Source organism: Castor canadensis, chromosome 2 (assembly GCF_047511655.1).
Source record: "Castor canadensis chromosome 2, mCasCan1.hap1v2, whole genome shotgun sequence".
NCBI classification, from domain to species: domain Eukaryota; kingdom Metazoa; phylum Chordata; class Mammalia; order Rodentia; family Castoridae; genus Castor; species Castor canadensis.
This window is the reverse complement of record NC_133387.1, coordinates 201920542-201944226: the sequence shown is the minus strand read 5'-3', so window position 1 is coordinate 201944226 and position 23685 is coordinate 201920542.

Here is a 23685-nt window from a genome sequence, read left to right as displayed (position 1 = left end):
ATTAGCACATGGTTTCATTATTTCACCCAGGCAAGAATTCACCTTTGGAAATGTGTTCCCCGTTTACTGTTCTTCTGTGTTCAGAGTCCAGGGTTTTCATGTTGTGTGTATCCTGGAAGTGTGGTTCCCAGGCAGAGCTCATTTCTGCTGGTGATTTTCACTGCTAATTACATTGCTGTCATCATTTAGTGTCACAGTTGCTGTTGGTTTACTGCATTAAGTGCTTCACTCACAGGCCAGCTCTCTTTTGTCTGTCGGTCCTCTGCCTCCTGACCCACTGCTCTGCTCACAATGCCTCATCTGCATCTTCCAGAGTCAATGTGTAAGACCCAAAGAGCTCCCCTTCCCACCTGAAGAAACACCATGCAACAGTGGGTCAAAACTAACACGGAGGATGCTGGGAGATTGAACCACCCTAGGTTAGCTCACTGAGTCATGCTAAGAAAACATGGACTTGGGAGAACTTAAAGCATCATCCAAGGCCGGGCAGCAAGTAGCAGTCGGGATGTGAACCTGTGGCTCCCACAGCCCATTCTCTTCCTCTGTATTTCTCTGCCCTAGAGCTCTGGTAACTTCGCCAATCCAGGCTCAAGGCAAGAGAAACACTCACAAGTACAAGTTCATGGACTGCCCATGCTAGAGGCATTGATCCATCTCTGGCTTTTCCTTTTCATAGACACGTATACTTGAATTGCATAAAGCAAACGTAGTCATTTAAGTGTAATTACCAAGCAAGTGTAGCAGCCCAGTAAATATTGCGAGAGAGTGATGAGAGATCCTTCAGAAACCACCCTACAAAAATCCTGAGGTCTTCTGAAACATATTTTTTCTTCTCCTCAGAAGCAGATGACATCATTTTTCTAACACTGAGGCAGCAGGATATTGGTAAGTACTTAACAACCAGCTTCTCTGGAGGGGTAAAGCCCTGACTTGCAGTGTGTGCTGGCTCCTGTGACCTAAGTAGTCACACCACAGCCAACTTTAAGCCCCCTCTGAATGCAGAATTGAGAACATTGTATGATCAAACCCTGCCCGCCACGGCACTAAGTGCTATGCCCCAGGACAGAGTGAGACTGCACACATACATCAAGGAAAAGAACCTGCAGCAAGTAATGGCCTGCAGGTCAAGGCCAAGAGTACCAGCCCTGGCCCTAAGCTGAGCTTTCCCATAACTGACCCGGAACTTGGGCAAATGATTTCAATATTCTGCATCTTCTATAAATTGGAGATGGAAGTAGTACTTACATTACAAAGTTGTTGCAAGAGTTAAATGAGCTAATAATTCACAGACACTGCCTATAACCATGATTGCTATGTGTTTTCCATTATTATGTATTATGTATTTAATAGTACTACACCCTACTAATGGTCATCTTTCCAATGTCTCGAAGTCCAAGAAGCATAAGAATGCCTTTCACTGTGGGCTCGGGGCAGAGGGAGTCAATGGCAGTGACAGGAACACTCTCATCGCTGAAAACAGTCCCCTGTTCAGGCTCAGCGGTCAGCTACCCTACAGGCAGCCCCATCACTTCCCACAGCCGGAGAGAGAAAGCCAGGCCAGCCCTGCACCAGGGTGGTTCAGACAGGAGAAAAGCCCCACCCTCAAGCAGGGAGTAGGGAACTGGATTCATTTGACTCTGAATTTCATTTCAGATAAAGAGGGAATGGAATACTTTTATGACTGTATGTTCCTCAGTATCCAGTAATTTCTGTTCTTGTTATCAAAACAATCGATATGGTCTTGCCCAGGAAAGTGAGGCCTCCCTGATTTTGGCAGGCAGTAAGACTAAGTTTTAGGCAAAGGGGGAGGGAAGTCATGAAATAATTAGATGTATGACAGAATTATTCACCCTCTCTCACTTTCCATCTCTACTTTTTGAAAATGCACATTTCAAAATCTTTGTCATTCTGGCTGTATCCCAATAAATTACTTTTAAGATTTTATTACCTCATGCTTGGAATACTCTATCGGCCATCAAAAATACTGTTCAGATTCCACTTTTGTTCATCAGTTCTTTTAATCAATAATTTTTGGTCTAACACAGGCCAGGCGCTGCTTAAGATGTGTGTGGGGAGGGGGAACGGGAAGGCAGCAGTAAATGATCGGATATGATCCCTGCCCTTGTGGAGTTAACCTTGCACCAAGGGAGAGAAGCAATGAAGAAGTCAATAATAAATAAACACAGTAATTTCTACAAAGGAAATAAAGAGGGTGATAGGTAAAAAGGAGAGATCAAGAGAGACTCTGGGGTGAGGTATTGTCTGAGCTGTAGGAAGGAACAAGCAAACAGAAGGGCAGGTAGAAGCAGGAGTGAGGCAGAGCCGTGCAAGTTGAAAGAGCAGAGTGTCTCTCTTCTGAGTCCTTCAAAACCCATTCTCCACCCCCAATTTACCTTCCCAAGTATCCTTCAAGCGTCTCTTTCCTTCCTTTAAAAAGCTGCAATGGCTCCACGTTTCCTGGTAATCCTAATCCCTTGGCATGACTTTTGAGCCCTGTATGATCTCTACCCCAGCCCACTTTCTTGACCATTGGTCCTGTCTGCCGAGCCAGGATCACATTGGATACCTCACTGTCTCCTACACTGTTTCCATTGGTTTTATTCATTCCATTCCAATTGGCTTGGCCTCTCCACAGAGCCAAAGCCTGTGTGTTATTTAAGAACAGTTAAGAATATTCTTCACTCTTCACAGATGCTTTCTTTCCAGTCTTTACAATTCTTTGTACTACACATTTCAATACCAGTTACTTAGCAATTGAGCTGCCTGGTGATATCTCTGGCAAGTACCCCTAATTAATCCATGCCTGGTTCTCTAACTGGTCATGTGCTTTTTAAGCTCCAGGAGAGCAGCAGTGAGAGCTGCTATTTATCTCACACAGCACCAGGAACAGAGCCTGGGACCTAACAACACATTCTCCTCATCTGCTCATCTTTTCTTCATGACTTCATCATTGCATTTCCCATTGCTCCTTGGAGGAGTTTATCTTTGTAAGAGATCTCTGGATTCAGTCCAGACCCTGTATTCTCTCAATCTCACACATAGTAGACAGGAGGGCAGGCTGCACACAGGCAGGGCGGGAAGAAGTACAGGCGAGGTGGAGGTGGAAGCACGAATCATGTTTTCCTTTGTTTCTGGAGATTCCTCACCACCAATAAGCCCGAGCTTAATTTCAACTACCCATCCATACTATTCTCCTTCTCCTCCTCTTTTCCCTTCTCCTGCTCCTTCTCTTTCTCCTCCTCCTTCTTTGGTGGTACTGAGTTTTGAATTCAGGGCTTCAAGCTTGCTAAGCAGGCTTTCTACCATTTGAGCCATGCCTCCAGCCCTTTTTGCAAAGGGTCTCCCTTTTTGTCCAGGTTGGCCTGGAACCTGGATCCTCCCAATCTCAGCCTCCCACATAGATTGGGATGACAGGCACACACCACCACACCTAGCTGTTGGTTGAGATGGGGGTCTCAGGATCATTTTGCTTGGACTGGCCTTGAACTGAGATCCTCCCCATCTTAGCCTGCCAAGTAGCAAGGATTGCAGGTGTGAGTCACTGGTGCCGGGCCATACTATAGAAATTCTTGAATTCCTTGTTTTCATTGATATGAAGCATGAAGTTAATGGATATAGGTAGATCTAAAGCTTATATAAAATGTTAAGATCATACATTTATAGGAAGAGGAAACTGAGTTCAATTCCCAACTCCACTGTCAACATTCCAGGTAGCCTGGGGAATATCTCCTGACATAACTGAACTTGTTCCTTCATCTGTAAAATAAAGATAACATTTACCTAATGTGATTTTCATGTCAATTTAGTGACTATGTATGTATATAGCTCTTATCACAGGGACTGGAGTAAGACTTGTGGGTGGCAGTGTTCATACTCCAAGGCTGAGTGGGGAGCTAACCCATAGGAAGAACTCGGTATATTCATGTGTTTACGTGAAGTGGAATAGACAGTAACAGCCACCACAGGCCAGCCCTAAAAACAGGTCTGGTCTGACCAAGCCATGGGCCTTGGGAAGGTGTGAGTCTATCCTTCAGACCAAGTCCTCAAGGTCTGACATTTGTTTAAGTGGTTCACTTATGGCAGCCATTCTGTCTTCCTGTTCACTCCTTCTCTGCCTTCTCACCTCTACTCTCAGTTTCCACTTCCGAATGCTTCCACCCTGATGACCACCACCGGCCTTGTGTCTTAGACATAGATGGACGAGTCACATTCCGGTGCAAGCACTCTCTGCTTTGAGTAAAGACTATTTCTGATTCCCATCCTGTCTAGTGAAGCCCTCCTCATCTCCCTGAGGAAGAGAGGTGGGCGGGCACAATTGTCCAAATGGAAAGTTAGCTAACAAAAGCAAGAATACCCATCGTCTCCGTAAGAGAGGAACACACGTTCAGTTTGTGATCATATTTTTGCTGGTTACTAGAAAATAAAGTATTCTACCTTTGAACATTGTGCATTCACCTATCCACTGTTGGAGACTAATGTTTACTGTTCTTCCTGAGTATGTAAAATATGTACATACACAATCATAATATACATCCTACAAATGAGCTGTGCCAAAGCCCCTGCAAAGGAATGATTATTACACACACGGAGGACCGAAGTGGTGTGAACTCATCAAAGCTTGTCCTTGGTTTCTTTTAACACCATTCCCTGGCAAACTCGTTTCTGAGATTCACTGCTGCTTTCCTTATTATTTATCTTTCAGCTAGTTGTCAATGAATACCCCTCAGGTGTGGACTGACTTTGCCTTAAAGTGTTTTAGGTGCCAAAAAAAGCATAAGGCTTCAAATACAATACCTCCCAATGGTATTTACACTTTTACGTGAGGCTATTGAAGAAAGCCCAATGGGATGAATCTCTCAGGATTGGATTTCAGGTATCTTGACAAAGGTGGAAAATTATATCTGTTCCTGAAACTGCATCATTTGTGAGCTCGCTTACTCCATCCCCCATGAATGCTGGAGCCCAGGCAAAGCAGAGAGAAAGCCATAAGGAAGATGAAGATGAGTATATAAAATACGTAACTCTCCTCGTTCACATGACCTCTGAGGTCAGGAGCAAAATCATCCACCCCCAGCTGCTCCAGGATGAATTTTAGACAAAGCCAGCTATGAAAAATCTCCTCATGGTTTGGCTTCTGTCAAACAGCAATTTTTCTGTAAAAAGTAACAGCTCCTTTCCCTCAGATGAAACCTGAAAGGATGGTGCTATCTGTGAAATCCAAATTGGCCAATGAGTTGAAAACACATTATTTCAATATTAAAACCATCAACACAGAGAGAAAGCAGAAATGTATGTCCCTTTAGGCAATAGTATGACATACAGACTGGACATAAAGATATGTCAGCCCACTTGATATTATTTCCAGAGGGCTCAGAGCACGTAAATTCAGTGAGATCCAGGCCCTAACAGCATAATCCTGTATTGTCCCTGTGCCCAATTCACTATCACAAAACTCACCAGCTCATTTTGTTAATGAGAAAAACAAGTTATGGATTTGAGGAGACGGTGAAGGAGAACCAAAGCAACCATAAAAAACAAGACTGAATATTAAGTGTGGGTGGAACTTAGCTGAGATTCCAGAGTGTCATAGTGAAGGGGAGGCTGTGAGACTAGAGATTACTGAGGTCAGGGAAGAAAGGACCTGTGGGTACCAGGGGGTGAAAGACATTAAATCCTCTTCTTGATGCATGCTGGGAGCACCCGAGCCGTGGGTGGGAGCATGAACTCCAGTGGAGATCCCTGTTTACCAAGCCATTAAGTATGAGAAGTGTCAGACTCCTACCTAATTCTCAGAGAGGGTTCCAGTTCCACATGGTAACTCCTAAATTGATGTTTTATTCTAATTAAACCTTAATCTGACTCTGTGGTAAGAGTTCCTTGTCCCGTGTATTCCAAGATTTACTTCAGGAATATTACATACAACTAATTACCTGGTAAATTTGGACAAAAACCAAAAGAATAACAGAGCTGGAGAAGTGGCTCAAGTGGTAGAGAGCCTGCCTAGCAAGCATGAGACCCTGAGTTCAAGCCCCAGTACCATCAAATAAAGAAAAAAATAACAGAGATATTAAACAAGAAAACTGGGAGGAGTTCTATGCTGAAGTCTCTGGTCTAAAATCAAGCCAAAATGGTGTAGAGTGTGGGATAATGTAGAGAATGCTAGTCCAGGTGGGTGGGTGGGAAGTGAAATTATCTCCGGTATCTTTTCTAAACTACATGTGTTTACCCACACACAGACCCCAATGGGCTCTGAGGGAAGACTTCCATCTTCCCACCCCACAGAGGTACACTGCTACTGATGGATGCAAATATCGGGTGCATGGACTGAAGACAAGGCTGAGGAACCATCAGGTTATTGAGTGAGGAGCAGGTTTCCCATCAGTGAAACAGGGAAATCACTGTCCTGTAGACAGAACTGGAACTGTACATGGGTTCTCACCCATGCTAGCGACTTGTTTGAGTCGCTTAACTAACTTCTCTCTGTCTCTGTTTCTTTGCTTTCAAAAAAAGTGTGACAGTAAAATCTACTTGACAATTTTAATCTAAACATTATACGTAGATGTGATACTGATATTAAATAAGTGTTAATAGACTCTGAATAATATTGTGTATTCGTTGCTATGGTATTTTATCAGATAAGCATGGCAGATTCTAACTTCTTCATTCATTTCTCCTTATTTCCATTTATAACAACTTCCCCTAGTTTGTACTAAAGGATTTCCCAAACTGTATTTTCTAATAAGCTTCTGGAAAGTTCTCAGAGGAAAGGTTCTCTCGATATCAAATGGAATGAATGGCACAGGTCTTAGAAAGTTAAGAAGAAACAACTTTGCTATCATTTGCCTCAACATGGAAACTGCCTTTAGGATGGAACTTCAATTTCTATATGTTATTTGACCAAAGTAAAACTGCTGAACAAAAAGACAGGATCTGGCATTAACAGAGCAAACTGAACTCTACAAACTGACCTGTATTTTTTTATTCTTGGTGCCTTCAGTTAATCTGAAGAAAGACAATTTCCTCATTATAATCCAGTCCTACCAAAACCCTAAGGAATGCCACCTGCCTATCAGAAAATAAATAAGAAAGCATGGCATTACTCCATTATAGAACTCCACCATTTAATTTGGCTTCCAAATTAAGTTTTAGCAATGATTTATTTTAAAATAACAGAATAAAGTAGGGAGAAGTGGGGAGGGAGGAAGAAACATTTCCTGTTCCCCATACAGAAAATGGAAGTAAAGCTTCAAACTGGTGGTTCTTATCTGTAGTCTTTATACTGTATGAACTAGGGAAATGCACATCGGAAGCCTCGTATACACTTAGGTATACAGTTTTATTTACTTCTTTCAATTTATGAGTCTGACTGATATGTATCATAGGGCACATTGCACAAGATTGGTTTTTGGTGGATCAAATAAGAAAATTATGTTAACACTGACACTCTTTTCTCCACTTAATGGCCTACTCACCTTGCTCGAGTTTACTGTGCTCTTTGGGAATTCCTGGCAAAATAATTTATTGTTTAGAATTTTGTGACATAATTAGTATTCATGTTGGAAATGTCAGAGTCTCCAAGAAGAGTCAGGTGTAAAAGGAAACCAAGGGCACTTAAGCCCACAAGAATTTTCCCCTTCTTATCACAAGTTTCTTTGACTTGGCCCACAAATTCCACCAAAAAGCATCAACAGAGTTAAATGAATCTAAGTGTAGGTTTACAATTATCTCTTTCAGTAGAAAGGTGTGGGCTTTGCCAGCTGAATTTCTTGCCCATCTACGCTGACAGAAACTGCCATTCCATTTAGCTGAGGTTGAAAATGTTGGGCAGAGTCAAGGTGAACATCTAGCAAAGGACTCTGGAAACCTTCTCAGGAGAAAGCTGAGGACATTAGTCACCAAAACAACAAAGAAAAGGGAACTGTTCTAGAGATGGCTCCTTCACCTCCTCCCCCATCTCCGCTCCCACTTCTTCGGCAACCAGTATTCAATACTGGTCCTATGCTGCCTGTGACTTAATAGCAGAGGGAGCAGGAACACAATTACCACTTTTCACCTTGAATCTAACCAAGTAATTACAACGAATTTTCTGATAGTTTTCCTCAAAGATGTTTTAAAAGGTCGCTGAATAGCACGCTGATCCCCATGAACGTGTGCAGTTAGTAAGTGCTAATCAAGAATAAAGTTAAAAGATGGAGAACCTGCTTCCTGAGAAACCATAAGGAACAGAACTGCCCACCAGCCTACACGGCTCACCTCTAGATTTAACAGAGCGGAGGAATAAGCTTCTGTCTTATTTCAAGCACAAAACTGTAGCTACATAAAAGATCTGTGAGTGCAATGGCCAATCTTGATTGCCAACTGGATGGATGGAGAGGTGCCCAGGAGCTCAGGAAACCTCTAGGGGAGGCTGTATGGTGTTTCCAGGGATAGTTAGATCATGAGGACTGGGGCCTACCCAATGGCTTAATCCACTGACGGACTCAAAGTCAGAATACACTATTGGAAGGTTCTGGGACTGTGGAAGGTAGGGTCTGGTTGGAGGAAGTAGGTAAGCGGGGGCGTCTTTGAAGGAAGGTTACATCTTGGTGTGGCCCCTTCCTGACTTCTCTTTGCCTCCTGCTCATCATGAGGTGAGCAGCTGTCCTCTGCCACACTCTTCCACCGTGATGTTCTGCCTCACCACCGCACAGAAACAACGCAGCCATCTGGCCACGAGTGAAACTCTGAAACAGTGAGCCAAAATAAATCCTTCTTCACTTTTTCCTCAGGTATTTTGTCACAGAGACAAAAAAACCTAACACTGACAGATTTTAAAAACTGGATTATTAATAAGAAATATTTTTAGGCTTAGTTCTTTCTAAAGAACTTCCTTCTCTGGGGTTGTGATAGAGCAGTATAAACACTCATTGTAACTATCCAAGGGCAAAGGTCATTCAGACATCACCCACTTTATGGCAGTCAAGATTCGGGAACTGTGACTCCTTGGCACATAAGAATTAGCAATTCATAGACGTCATTCCCTGCTCTCACTAATCTTTGTTCTTTATTTAACACAGTTCTCGAGTCCATGTCATATGCACAGCACCACGAAGGCCTGTGCAAGTCACAACCCTAATGCATGGTTCTGTCCTGTGGGAGCATGCTGGGTCAATATTTATCACATATTCACGGTGTGGGAGGGACCATGTGCATGTCCTGGCCACAGACATCATCTTCTCAATATGACGTCATTTTCCTCGGTTTACAGACCAGGCAGCTAAGGAGCAAAACGCTCATGTGACTGCCTCAAATCTTGGTTCTTCAGAAGCAGAGGTCAGATTTGAACCCAAACGTGCCTAACTCTGAGACCGTAGGCTGTGCGACAAGTGAAACTTGTCACTAGCCAACAGCGGCAATGGAAAACACTTCAGCTAAATGTAAAAGGAATGTCGGAAAACAAGATTTAGTAACTCTGGAGACATTTACCACAGGAGTCTACCCAATTTAATCCCCTTGGCTGGCTTAGCAATGAGAAGGTACTGAATGAGGGGTCATTTAGGAGTCGGTCTCTGGCTGGTGGAGTGGCTCAAGTGGTAGAGCGCGGGGCCCTCAGTTCAAATCCCAGTACAGTGAAAAAAAGAAAAACGAGTGGGTCTCCTGATGCCTTGGGGGAAATGAAACCAAATGATGTCTCAGGTTTTCTTCTACCCCATGGCTCTGAGGGACCAAAAGCAACTCCTACCAGGCCAGTCTTCCTATTCCCTCCTGCATCTACATGAGCAGAAGTGATAACACTGCTGCCAATGGCGGCCATTGTGTGCTCACGCGCTACCAGAGCCACATTTGAAAGAAGGAGGCCAGGTGTCAGACTATAGACATCATTCCGGTTGCAGATTACCTACCGTTGTTAAGGAGCTCACAAATTTCCATCCTCCTCAGTGGGGAATATCTCATCATCAGCATTTTGACCTGAGGATCTGGGTTAATGAATTAAAGGAGCGGAAATCTGTCTGGATAGATAGCAGAGCTGGCAGTGGACGACTCCACGCCACCTTTCCTATGGGACGTTAGCCAATAGCATTCATTCTTGAGTTCGTTGCCTCTGGTCAGGGTCCTGAGTAATGGGCACCATGTTCTGATGGGAGTGTAGTGTTTGTCTAGAAAAAGAAGTGACACTAACAGGTACTGAACTAAGTCATGATGTCTCATTTAATCTTTCAGGAAGCTAACAAAATCGAATTCTACCTCCTTTTATTTTCTATCAAATGAGGGAATAGGGTAAGCGGTAGAGAGGCACCTTGGGTACCAATCAAGAGGTCCTGGTTTTCTCAAAGGTCGGGGCTCCTAAATCACTAATTGACCCCCCAGCTAACAAATATATGAACTGACTTAACTGAATAAATGATTGATCTCACTAGACACTAAGAAAAGTTGTCCACAACCCTGAGCCAGAAAAGAAATGGGAAGTTGTCAGGATACAGAGAATGGCCATCTATCTTCCATTCCAGCAGGGAATATCTTCTAGAAAAGATGGGAACTGGCTACAGCTGGTTCTATTTAAAGAAATCCTGACTTTTCAAATTCTTCACTGCCTTTCTTAATGGCTTTTTCTCTTCTGTCCTGAAGGTCACAAACTTCTCCAGCTGGAAATATAAATATCTCCTAGAAGAACAAGAAAATAGCGTAAGCCCAGAGCATTGGGACGTGGTGATAAGACTGTTCTCTGCCTTGCCTTTATCCAACTGGACACTTCCTCTGGGTGTTACCTGGTGAGTGCTAAGAGGCCAGGGAGAACACCACACTGGGCGTAGGAGGGACAGATGGGAAGGTGGGAAGGGGCGAGCTGAGCGGAACAAAAGGAATTTGGAGAAGGGGCTCCAGCTGGGCCCAAGGAAAAACTGAGGGTCCCTAGGGGGCTTCTCCAGGGTCCTGTCTGTCTCCGTCCTCTGCAGTGTCTCCATCCTCTGCAGCATCTCCATCCCCATACCTGTTCCCACCCCAACAAATTCTCCAAAGCAGTAGTCATTTCATGTATACAGTGGAGACTCACTTTGCACAAATGTGACTTACACCTAGCCTTGTCACTAACATCTCAAAATCCTAAGACAGAAACAAATTCATTAGCATAGATCAATGGGCATAATAGAAATATGCCCAATCGCCACGTTTTTGAGTTGACATGTTTCCCATGCTCCTGCAAAGATCTAACAGTTACTTCCAGCTTGCCTAAAAAATGCAAGGTCCTGAGTTCAAGCCCCAGTACTACCAAAATATTTAAAATAAAAGTAACCATTACTTCAAAGGTAGAATGCTTTAAAGAGCCAGCTATCAGCCTGTATGGATTCATTTTACTCTATGAATAAATATTTATTCTATAAATAAGTCAATGATAATAAAATTTCAATATGCTTAATAATTGCTAAGTAGAAAACAAAATCTCAAATCATCTTTACTATACTTTATTGGTGACTTAAGGACTTTCTCCTAGTTTTGAATCTTGGACCTGCCCAGTTGCAAAGGTCACCACCTCTGATATGTACGTTTTTCTGGAGAGAAGGTCATAGCATTTGAAATGCTCTCTAGGGAGCCCAATGCTACCAAAGGAAAGAACCACTGCTCTCCCCTAATCAGAGCTCGCATCTCATGCCTCACGCCTTAGCAATGTCCTGTTCAAAGAAATGCAATCTCATAGTCAGGAAGTTGTGCATTCCTTACTGTAAAACTACCAGAGCCAGACATAAAATGATTTCCACTTCAGCCTCATAAACATGGCCTCATGCCACCTGAGGTTCCCTAGCACCTGGCCTCCCACAGACAAGCTCCTGCCCACAGGGTCTGCCTTTGGCTCACAGCTTCACTAGAAACATCTCTTGCTAGAGTGAGTTCTTTAAATTGAATGCCACAAAGCTGGCTCCATTCTTGTAAAACAGCCATGGTAAGGGGAAAGAAAAGGAGAACGATGGTCACTCGGGTGATGGCAGTGCGCTTCCTGTTCTGCTAAACTCCATTGGATTTGGAGTCACTGCTCTGTCCTGGTCCTCAGTTTCATAACTTGTGAATCAAGGATTTGGTATAGAAGATAATCTGTAAGTTGTCCCAAGTGGCAGTGCCATTTTGCATTCCCACTAGCAATGAGTAAGGTAGAGTTTTGGTTTTGGCTATTCTAACAGGTATGTACTGATATTTTGCTGTTACTAAATCATTAATTTTTCACAGAAAAGAGGACCATTCACTCACACTCTACCTTATTCATTGTTGGTGGGAATGCAAAATGGCACTGCCACTTTGGACAACAGTTTGACTGTGCCTTGCAAAATGAAGACAGGCAGGCAAGCAACATGCTCCCAGATATTTATCCAACTGGTTTGAAGACATAGGTCCCCACGAAAACCTCCACCTTAATGGCTTATCTTCATTCTACATCATTGCCTGAAACTGGAAGCAACAAGCTATCTGCCAATAGGTGACTGGATAAACCAATTCCATCCGATGGAATATTACCCAGTGATAAAAAGGAATGAGTTACCAAGCCACAAAAGACATATATGACTCTCAAGTGCACATTGCCAAATGAAAATGAAAACAGCCAGTCTAAAAAGGTACAGAATGTACAATTCCACTTATAAGACATTCTGAAGAAAAGGAAGACCATGGGATGGCAAACCATTGGCAGATCGGGAATTGCTACATGGTCAGGTGGAGCACAAGAGGGGGGTTGAGTACATAAAGTGCACCAGAGGGTTAGAGGGTTCTTTTTTTTTGGCAGAACCAGAGTTTGAACTCAGGGCCTCACACCTGCGATGCAGGCGCTCTATTACTTAAGCCATGCCTCCAGCCCCTTTTTTTCTGGTTATTTTGGATGTGGGCGTCTCGCTTTTTGCTCAGGCTTTTTCCCATTGAGATGGGTCTCACAAACATTTTTGCCTGGGACTGTGATCAATTTGACCTCAGCCTCCCATCTGGATTACAGATGTAAGCCACTGGGCCCAGCTGCAAAATTATTTTGTAGGAATCTGCAATGGTGTGTACGTGGTAGCACCCATTTGTCAAAACCTACAAAATGTTACAGCACCAAGTATGCAGATATTTACAAAGCCAATTAGGGAGTCAGGGGACTCTGAGGTTGAATGTAAATATATTATAAATGTCTGAGGCCACCTCACTGAAGGGTGTGGGGGATTTAGGATGCTGACCTGAATAACATTGGAAGCAAGAAGAGTCTGTCAGTTTAAAGAGAAAAGGGACTCTACCCATACTTAAGAGGGAACAATTTCAATTCTGAAGTTGCCATATATGGGTAAAGGAAGTGAACGATAAAAGATGGTGGAAGGTTGGTCCCAGCTTTCTCACAGTCTGAGAGGGAGGGCACAGATAAGTGGTGAAGGATCCTAGAATGACCAAATGTAACCGTTAGAATTGGAAACATCAAGTAACCTCATGTTTTGCTTACTATAGACACATGTAGCTGCACAGACATAACACAGATATTTACATATGCACCAATGAGGACACACAAACAGATCTTCCCACCCTGTCATCAGAGAGAGCCCAGAAGCAATGAGCACACGGAGCACCCAAATCTCCATTTCCAGTTTTGAACATATTTGTTAGTATTAATAGTTGTATGAGGGGTTTGCTGTGACATTTCCATATACGTGTTCAAGGTGCCCCAGTTTGGTTCAATCCCTTCATTATCCCCCCTCTTCCCCCTGCCCCTTCTTAAAATGTCTTCAACAGGTTTCAATGCTCCATACACACGGGTAGAAAATACCCACGAATATCATAGTCACCCTCCTTTACCCTCTTTATTTACCCTCCCATCTGCCTGTGCCCTCCCCGTAACATGACCTGGTCTACATTCCTGTCCTTCATTGTTTATGGGTCTGTTCATTGTTCAGTGGGGTTTTGTACTTCAATCAGTCTCCATTTCAATACCATTCTCCAGTAAGAGCAACTAGGTCTCCTTTGAGAAATGACTAATATTACAACACAGAAAACATGTAAGATAAGCTTGTAGTTCCAGAAAATAAGAAAGTGCTCAAAACAGAAAAAAAAAAAAACACACGGGTGGAGGCCTGTCACAGGGACACAGGAGCTACTGAATAGGCTCCCAATAACCAGTGCTGGAAAATGTGAGCAGGAAAAAGTAAAGCAGCATTGGATTCTAATCAAAGTATAAAATAAATGTAGATGAGTGCACACTGATACAAACGATGAAATAATAACTAGATGAGAAGAAACGGAAGTCCTGTAAGGAGGACCACAAATAACAAATGTAGGCACACCACTGTAAGAGGGGAACCAACACACCACCGCTTATGCATAGGCTGCACTCAGGGACCAAATGGAGGAGGAGAAAGAGGTTGTGACTCTACAGTGGAGAAGTCCAGAAACCCTACCTCAACCAGGTGACCAAGGTGAATGTCACTACTAATAAGTCATACTGATGGCAAGTGCCCTCGATATGATGTAATGACAAAGGCATTTTACCTCTGTGGCACATTAGCCACTCTGACCATAAGAAAAAAGTAGGCAAATCCCAATTGAGGGATATTTTACAATATATCTGTCTAATTCCTACTACAGTTACCAAATTCTTGAGGCTGGGCAAATACAATAGACAGAAACATATTGACTCATGGTTCTGGAGGCTGGAAAACACAACACTTAAGGGGTTGGCACCTAGCAAAGGCCACCTTGCTGAGGCCTCCCAGATGGAAGGAGCAGCACCAGGAGAGGGCAAAATGACTAACCTCTCCCTTGATGATGGCACCAGTGCCACCCATAGGGCAGAAGTTCTGTGGCCTAATCACTTCTTAAAGGTCCCTCCTCCAATGCTGCTGTAATGGCAACTGAATGTCAACATGAATTTGGGAGGGAGGGAACAAACATTCAACCATAGCAATCGATCTGTGACTGGAGCTGTCCAAACACGACAAGTCTACAGAACTCCCCCAGCCACAGGACATGCGGCCACAAGATACCACGTCCTGTCCTGGGGGGCTAGTGGAATTTAAAAAGGGCATTAGGTCAGAAACTCAAGAAGTTGGAAGAAAATCTTGGGTTTAGTTAATAATGATACATCGATACTGGTTCATTCATTGTGAAAAGGTACCGTATTAGTGTAAGATGCTACTAATGGGACTTGGAGTGTGGCGAATGTGGAAAGCCTATCTTATCTTCACCGTGATGCTGTAAGCCAAAAACTTTTCTTTTCAAATGATCTGTTCTACGTTGAATAAATGCTTCTCCGCTTTTGCATTCTGCTGAACTGCACCTCAAATAAAGCAGCAGGTAGAAGAAACCTGGCCCTCAGGGAGCTCAGGTTCTAACTTGGACCAGTGACACCAGAAATAAATCCACAAACCAAGGGAGAACCCCCATGGAGGGCTTCATAGAGTCAAATAGTGCAGAGGCTGGCACGGTGCCCTGGACTGGTTCCAACGTGCAAAGTGTTTCGTCTTTTCCCCTGGGCACAGCAGCCATAGGTTACCTCTTTACTGGTGAGAAAGGAGACTCCAGGGAAGGTAAGGGTGGGTAGGACATGAATGCATTCAGGAGGACAAAGGAGCCAGGATCAAATTCCATGTCCTGTTGGCTTTTAGTCATGTTAGTCCTCTGAGCTACAATTCCTTCACAAAGTATATATTCAGAAATAAAAGTGTAAAAATAATGCAACAGAGTCACAAAGACATCATAAAATCCAATATGAACTCCAATAAGAACTTTTAAGTTTATACTTTTGAACCATTTTTAAAGTTTTTCTGACATTAGCATCTTAGCCTACTAGTACTGCTTAAAGCTGACAGCTTTCCTTGAGCTCTAAATGAAAGATCAGATGGACAAGAAGCCCTTCATCTGCACTTCATCCTCCATCTCTGCAGACAGCCAACTGCAGTCATCACTTGCCAAGGAGCAGCACTGAACTGAACATGCCAAGTGTGTTCTCACAATAGGAAGGAGCTTCCAGGGGCTTTCCTCTTGCCCATTTGAAGCAATACCCCCAGGTTCCAAAAAAATCTCATCTTTGAAAATTTTATTAATCCTTTAAGTTTAAAAAATTGCTCAAAACAGCAATGAATTCCTAGACTCGACTTCAGATTGTTCTCCTTTTGTAGCATACAGTCACACAGATGCTACGACCATTAGTTGCTGTTTAAGGTTCAATATTTGCAGATTTGCAGATGGGCCTCAAATCTGCTCAAAACCAGTGTGTTTCTATTGCAAGGTTTTCCCCAAGAGGAAAATTAGAGTAAATGTTGTATGGGAAAATCGCTGATTTGCATTCCCCAACCTTAGCTGATTTCCACGGTAATGTGGAAGAATTATAGGAAGTCATTTCTGGAACACATCTGTCATTAAGTTCCCTAAAAGATAGCTGCTTAGAGGACTGAAAGACACCAGTACACGAGTCCTCGATGTTGGGAGCTCTGTGTCAGACAAATCTGTCAGAGTGTTTATGACCACATAGGACATTAGATCTTATTTTTAGATTTTTGTTAATCTCAATAAAGCAGGTGTCTGCACAAGCTGAAATTTCACTGGTATGTGTGCTCTGCAGGCAGATCAAAACTCTGTTGTTCCTTATTATTGGTGATGCTTGTCTTTTTTTTTTATTTTTTTTTAGCACACTTATCAAATTTATTGATGAACTACAGAATTTGAAAGTTGATAGAAATGGATCCAAAATTACTGGCATAGGCTGGAATGATTCACTGAATAAACAAGATACTTAAATTAAAGCCAAAGTTATTCTGTTTAGGTTTTAAAACCAACTAGGAGATACAAAATTTTGCAAAGGATTACTGAGTACCTATTGTGTGCCATACACAATGTATAGAGAGACAAGGTTCCTTCCTGGATGAATTAATTCCTCCCCACCCCCGAAAAAGAAAAATCTAGGGCTCAGCTAGTGAGTGCCTATTCTAGGACAGATTAAGGCAAATCTTGTAATATCTAAAGTCCTTTGACACTTACTAACAATTCCCTAATCCGGCTGTGTTAATTCTTCAGGGTAGGAACTATATACGTTAAGAAAGCTTCTTTGAAGCAGAAACACACGAGTCGCGCATTTTGGCAAGGCAGGGAACAGTGCCTAGAACAGCCTAACAGTCTAACAACTTTCTAGGTTTGGGAAGGTGTCCGGAAGGGTTTTCTGAGATTGCTTGTCTGAGCATGAACGGAAGTCACTCTCTGAGCCGTCTCCGGTGATTTAATAATAGGTGCCATATTCAGGACAGACCAGTCTCTTTCCATTGTTATTTCCGATACACACACAAGCAGGTGAGGAGGTCGCAAATTTGTCTCCGTTTCGAGAAAATAAAGAGTGCATTCATAGAAGTCTTGGCAACCCAACGCCTCGTCCTCCCGTAGTAAAGATGGCGGCACCTTGAGCATCGATGCTTGTCTTAACAGCAGAATCTTGTCAGTATTTTAATAAGTGGATTTTGAAAATTCCTCAGTTTCAGCACAACTCAGATGGTCAAATCCTGTTCTTCCAAATTTAGTTTGAAAAACATCAATTTTTCAGCAAAATATTCATTTAGTGCCAGCTGATGTCCAAGTACTTCAAATCAAATGACAGAATTCAAGATTTGAAATTCTCATACTGGCCAACCTATTTTAAGGTGAGCAAATTAAAGCCTAGTGCTGTCTCTCATATCTATTTTACTGCACCAGAAACCAGCATGCCCAGTTTTGTGAGCAGTCTCCACTCATAGGATATACACAGTAAAACCTGGTGTGTGTTGGGGGGGTCCCAATAACCCATGACCCCTGTGCTCTGGGGAGCCTTCCCTGTGCCATTTACTACTCCACTCCCAGACTCCCAGGCTGAGCGGCAGGCTCTTTTATGGGATCATTCTGGCTCCCTTATTTAGTAGGCACTTCCACAGTTTGGCTCTTTAAAGCTGAATGCTGTTTATTTAACTTCAATTTAAAATAGTTTCTAAAGTCCTCTTTCTCTTTGTCCTGCACAGGCTGAACGTGACCTTAGGAGCTCCAGAGGAGTGTGAAGAGACAGAAGAGGTCATCGTCTCTGTCCTCCCCTTCTCCACCCTGCTGAGGCAGAAATGGAGCAAGGGCGACGCCACCATGTTTCCTCTTCTGCACCTGCCAGACTGAGGCTTCCGTGTCTTTCCTGCTGGTGGCCTGTCCTCTCCTGCCTAACCCAGGCAGGCTGGCAGCACCTCCACCGTGGCTGACATGCAAGCATCCACACACTTCTTGTATACATTCAACTTCTTGTTGGTCTTGCCCAGCCTGGTGGTTTTTAATAACCTATACACTAAAAACTCCTAATATCCTGCCTGGTCATTCTCTCCTGAACGTTTACTGGACAAGCTCCACCTGCTAACGAAGCCTTCTCCATCTGCAGTGTCCCCATCTCAGCAAATGGCACCCACAACTTCCTAGTCATGTGAGTTTTAGTCATTTTTAATTCCTTTTGTTCTGTCTTACCCTACATCCTATCATTTCCACAAACCCCACCATCTCTACCCTCAAACTTAGATCCAGAACCCAAATTCTTCCCACCACCTCCAGTGCCAGCAAAACATCCTGGCCTTCCCTCCTTGCAGTCCAGATTGTAGCTAGGGCCTTCTAACCAGTCTGCCTGCTTTACCCCACTGCTCTCAGTCTTTCTCAGCACAGTATTTCTGTTAAAGCATGTATTAGATCATGTCACGCCTCTGTTCACATCCCGACACACTCTGTGCTTCATCCAGAATAAAGGCCAGAGGCAACCTTGCCTTACGTGAGCCACCACACTTCCTGTCTCACCTTTGACCTCACCTCATGCTGCATCCCTCCCCACTCACTCCTCCATTCCAATTGTCCTCAGAGAACATGCCAAGAAAAAATGTGCAACTATTAGGTGTCAATTCACAGAACCACCGCCCAAATCAAGATGGAGAACATTCTGAATTCTCAGAAAGTTTCCAGTCAATTCTCACCTGTCTGACAGGCAACCTCTGCTTTGATTTCTGATACCATACATTAGTTTTGCCTGTTCTCAAATTTAATATAAATGGAAGCAAATAGTATTATTCCTTCATGTCTAGTTACTTTGACTTAACACCGTTTTTGAGATTCATTCATGTAATTCTTTCTTCGTTCTTCCTTTTCCATTATAAGAATATACCACAGTCATTATTCATTCTCTTGGTGAATTTTAGGGTTGTTTTCCATTTTTAGCTAATATAAGAAAAGCCGTTATGAGCATCAGCATGCAGGTCTTTGTGAGGACACATATATTCATTTCTCTCAGGCAGACAAGGACAGGTGTAGTTACGAGATCAAAGGGTAAATGTAGACAAGTTACAAGGCGATGCTTACCTTCTCAACCTTTTCTCCTGCTCTTCCCTTTACCTGGAATTTTCTTCCTTTAGCTAAACCATGACTCATTGCTTCATTCCTGAAGTCTCTGCCAAAAGTCCCATTCTCAGTGAGCTCTGCCCTAGCCAAACCCACCCCATCCTCCAACCCAACCTTGTTCTCTGTCTCCAGATTTTCCCACACTTGTTATCCTTTAGCACACAAATAATAATGACCTATTTATTATATTCAGTGTGCTTTCCTCCTACCAGAAGGAAGGCAAGAATTGTGTGTGTGTGTGTGTGTGTGTGTGTGTGTGTGTGTGTGTATGATTGATGTGTCACTTTCTAGAACAGGGCCTGACATTTAAGTAGGCACTTAAATAATTATTTGGAAGGAAAGGAGAGAGGGAGGGAGGGAGGAAGAAGGGAAGGAGGGAAGGCTAGCGGCTCCCAGCGAGGTTTCAGTGCTCACTTCTCTTCCATCTGAGTTGTTTGTGGACTTCCCATCCTGTCTCTTCTGCAGTCTTCGGTTCTACAGAAAGCCTCAATGTTGTGAGATGGAGTTACTAAAATGCCTGGCCATCAGGAGTTCACCTTCTTGGCTTCTGTCTGATGTGTCTATTTCCTCTCCCTACCCTAATGCACACTGCCTAAGTTGGGGGCTCTCGGGCATCCGTCCCCTCTCCCAGGAGCAGCACCCAAACCCAACCCCTCCCCTGCTCCATCAAGTAAGTTGGTGTTTTACTATTACAGGTTAGCAAAGCTCCTTGTCTCCATAGTCATACCATCATCAGTACCTGCTTAAGTCAGGGCACAACCAGGAAAATGCACCTCACTAAGTGTGACCACAGGTGGTTCCACCGGTAATGATGGGGCTGAAAACTGGATAGAACACAGGACATTCATGGCAATGGCTGGGAGCCACGCCTCCCCCTGCTGCAGAGGTGGGGGTGGAGAGCAAAGTCATCAGAGTCCCGGTGCCAGCATCCTCAGCAGAAGCCAGACTCACAGCAGGCAAGTCAGACAGAGCTAATGCCACGGAAGGTACATAGCCTAACTAGAAAAACCCCAACATCTACAAAAGGAAGAGGAATGCCATGGTGTTCCTCTGCATTTATCTCCACCCACCCCAAGCTCCTGCTGGGCTTCTCGATGGCCACACCAAGACGTCTGCTTGCACTTGAACCTGGGAAATGTCTCGGGGCCAGCCCTCCCAGCAGAAGAAGGGAGACATATCCGGGGACCACAGTCAGAGCTGTCCAAAGCTAGGACAGACTTTGAATCTATCGTTACTAGATGATCCTCTGTAAGGTGCTATGTCAGAACATTTTCAAATCACACAAATTACCACTAAGACTCAGGAGTCAGTCGGCCAGGCAAACAGTTTTACTTCTGCAGAAGGGTGTGCCACTGACATAGGTCTGGTAAGCAAGCACACCAATCAGGAAGTCCACTCGGGTTTTTATCCCTGATGCAACCACTGACATAGGTCTGGTAAGCAAGCACACCAATCAGAAGTCCACTCGGGTTTTTATCCCTGATGCAACACTGCCCTTCTCCTATTGGTGGGAGGCAGGGTTCACAGTCTTTCTCCATTAACTATAGGTGAGAGAAAGGCCAAGGTTAACATCTGACATTCCGTGAAGCTATGAGTTAAGCAAGCATAATGGGCTGCTGCTTTGAAGTGGATTTACCTGAGTTGAGTATGTAATTCTGTTTCTCTGAAGGAAAAGACAAGTTGTCCCCACACGTGTTAGCATAACGAAGGGTACATGGTTCAAACTCTCTTCAATTCAAAAAGAAAAATGGAAGGAAGGAAGGACCACTAAGAAAGTCTACATCACAGTAAAACATTATAAGAATGGATAAAAACTTGGAGCTAGATAAAGATAGTATTGTTGGATTCCGTCCCACACCCTATTTTCTCAGTCTCCCATGGCATGCGGATAGAGGGAGGGAGGTAAAGAAAGGGTAGACATTTCCATGTTATTTCTGGCAATACCAGTTGCAGCATAAGAAAAAAAAACAGTCATAGTTCAGATCTTCATACTAATCTTGATGACTTGTGTGTTTGTAGAGAAATTAAACTAGCAAATAAAACAGAAGTTGGGTAACACAAGGACTATGACAACTTAATGTCAGCAGAGCACCCCAGATTTTGGCTCTAATCAAGGGTCTGAATACCACCTGACGTACTTGCCTAGCTGTGACTTGATGACTTCGAATCTTGGGTCATCTGAAATAAGTAGTTACAGCAATGGTTCCATCCCAAAGGTCATGGAAATGATTTAATGAAGTGCAGCTCAATGGTGATTACTAAACAAATGTTGGCTACTGTTTTCTTTTTGATTTCAGGTACTCAAGAATAACCTTTACTTTTACCCAGGGAAAGAACACCAAGCACAAACACTGCATAGTCAGACACAACCCTAAAATAGTCACTATATCATTATCCCAGTCTTCAGGAGGGACAACAGCTACAGGATTAGAGAAAGAAAAACACAATTTCCAGTGCCTTCCCAACTGCAGTCGCTGAATGAAGACTCATCAAACACGCTGTGGCGTCTAGCTGCATTACAGAATTCTACAGCCCTAAAGATTCCAGATGTACAGGTTCACCTGGGTTGTAAGACTCTCTACAGCTGACCAATAATTTTCTGCAGAACACTGGGCTACATGATCAGAGGCAGAAAAAAAGATGACCCAAACATTTGTGTCTAACTTATAAAATGTTAATTTTATAAGTCTAAGTTGATTTCAGTAGGTTTTTTTATTTGTTTGCAATTGACACATGAAAACATAAAGCTGTACATATTTATGGGGTAACATGTAATGTTTCAGTGCATGCGTACATCGCCTAATGTTTAAATCAGATTAAATGTATCTCTCTCCTCAAACATTTACCATTTCTTTATGGTGAAAATTTCCACAATTCTTCCTTCTAGCTTTATGAAATGTACAGTACATCACTATCTATATTCACCCTACCCTGCAAGAAGACCCAGAACTTGCTCCGAACTTGGTACCCAGTGGTCAGCTTCCCCTCCTCCTACCTGCACTCCCAGCCTCTGGTAGCACTGCTCTACTCTTAACCTAAGAGGTCAACAATTTCAGATTCCAGGGTAAGCGACATCATGCATTATTGTCTTCTGTGCCCAGATTTTTTTCACTTAACATAATGGCCTCTAGTTCTATCTTCGTTGATGCAAACAACAGAATCCCGTGCTTTTTTACGGGTGGACAGTGTTCCATTCCATGTCTGTACCCTTTGATGAGCACCTAAGTTGTTCCCATTTCTTGGCTATTGTGAATTGTGCTGCAGTGAACACGGTGGTGCTGATGTCTCTTTAACATACGATGTCATTTCCTTTGCACAGATACACAATTGTCACAATTGCTGTATCATATGGTAATTTCATTTTTAATTTCTGAGGAACCTCCGTACTGTTTTCCACAATGGCTGTACAGACTTACGCTCCCACCAACAGTGTGCAAGGGTCCCCTTCCTCCACATCCTCATAGCAGATCAATCTTTAGCCTTTTGCTCTTCTTGCTAGGTTGAGGTGAGAACTCAGTGAGACTGAATTTGCATTTCCCTGACTATTAGTGATGTTTAGCCATTTGCACTTCTTTTTTGCAAAATGTCTATTTCCCATTTACCTTCTTTTACTATTGAGTTTTTGGAGCTCCTTATGTATTCTGAACACTTATTCTCGACAGCTGAGTTGTTTGCAAATATTTTCTCCAATTCCGCAGGCATGCTGCACTTTCCTTTGCTGTGCAGTAGTCTTTTAGTTTCATTTAATCCCATCTGTCTATTTTCACTTGTTTTCTGTGTTTTTTCCCCCAAAAATTCTCTCGTTTTCAGCATCCTAAAGTATTTCCCCTATGTTTTCTTCTATTATTTTCATAGTTGTGGGTATTATACATAAGTATTTAATTCATTCTGAGTTGGTCTTGGTAACAGATGAGAGGTAGGGGGTCTAGTTTCATTCTTCTAAATGTAGATATCCAATTTCCCAAGCACCATTTATTCAAGACTCTCTTTTCTCTAATACATGTTCTGACCACCTTTGTCAAAAATTGGTTGGTTGTAGAGGCAAGGGTTTACTTCCAGGCCCTCTGTTCTGTTCTGTTGGTCGATATGTCTTTATGACAACAGTTTTAATTACTACAGCTTTGTAATAAGTTGGGTAGTATATGGGTTAGCAATTGGGTTTTTCTAGTTCTGTGAAGAATGTCATTGGTATTTTGACAGAGGTTGCATTGAATCTGTAAATTTCATTGGGTAGTGGGACATTTTAACAATATTCCACTCCAATAGCATGGGATGTCTTTCCACTATTTTGTGCCCTCTTCAATTTCTGTCAAGTGCTTTACAATTTTCATT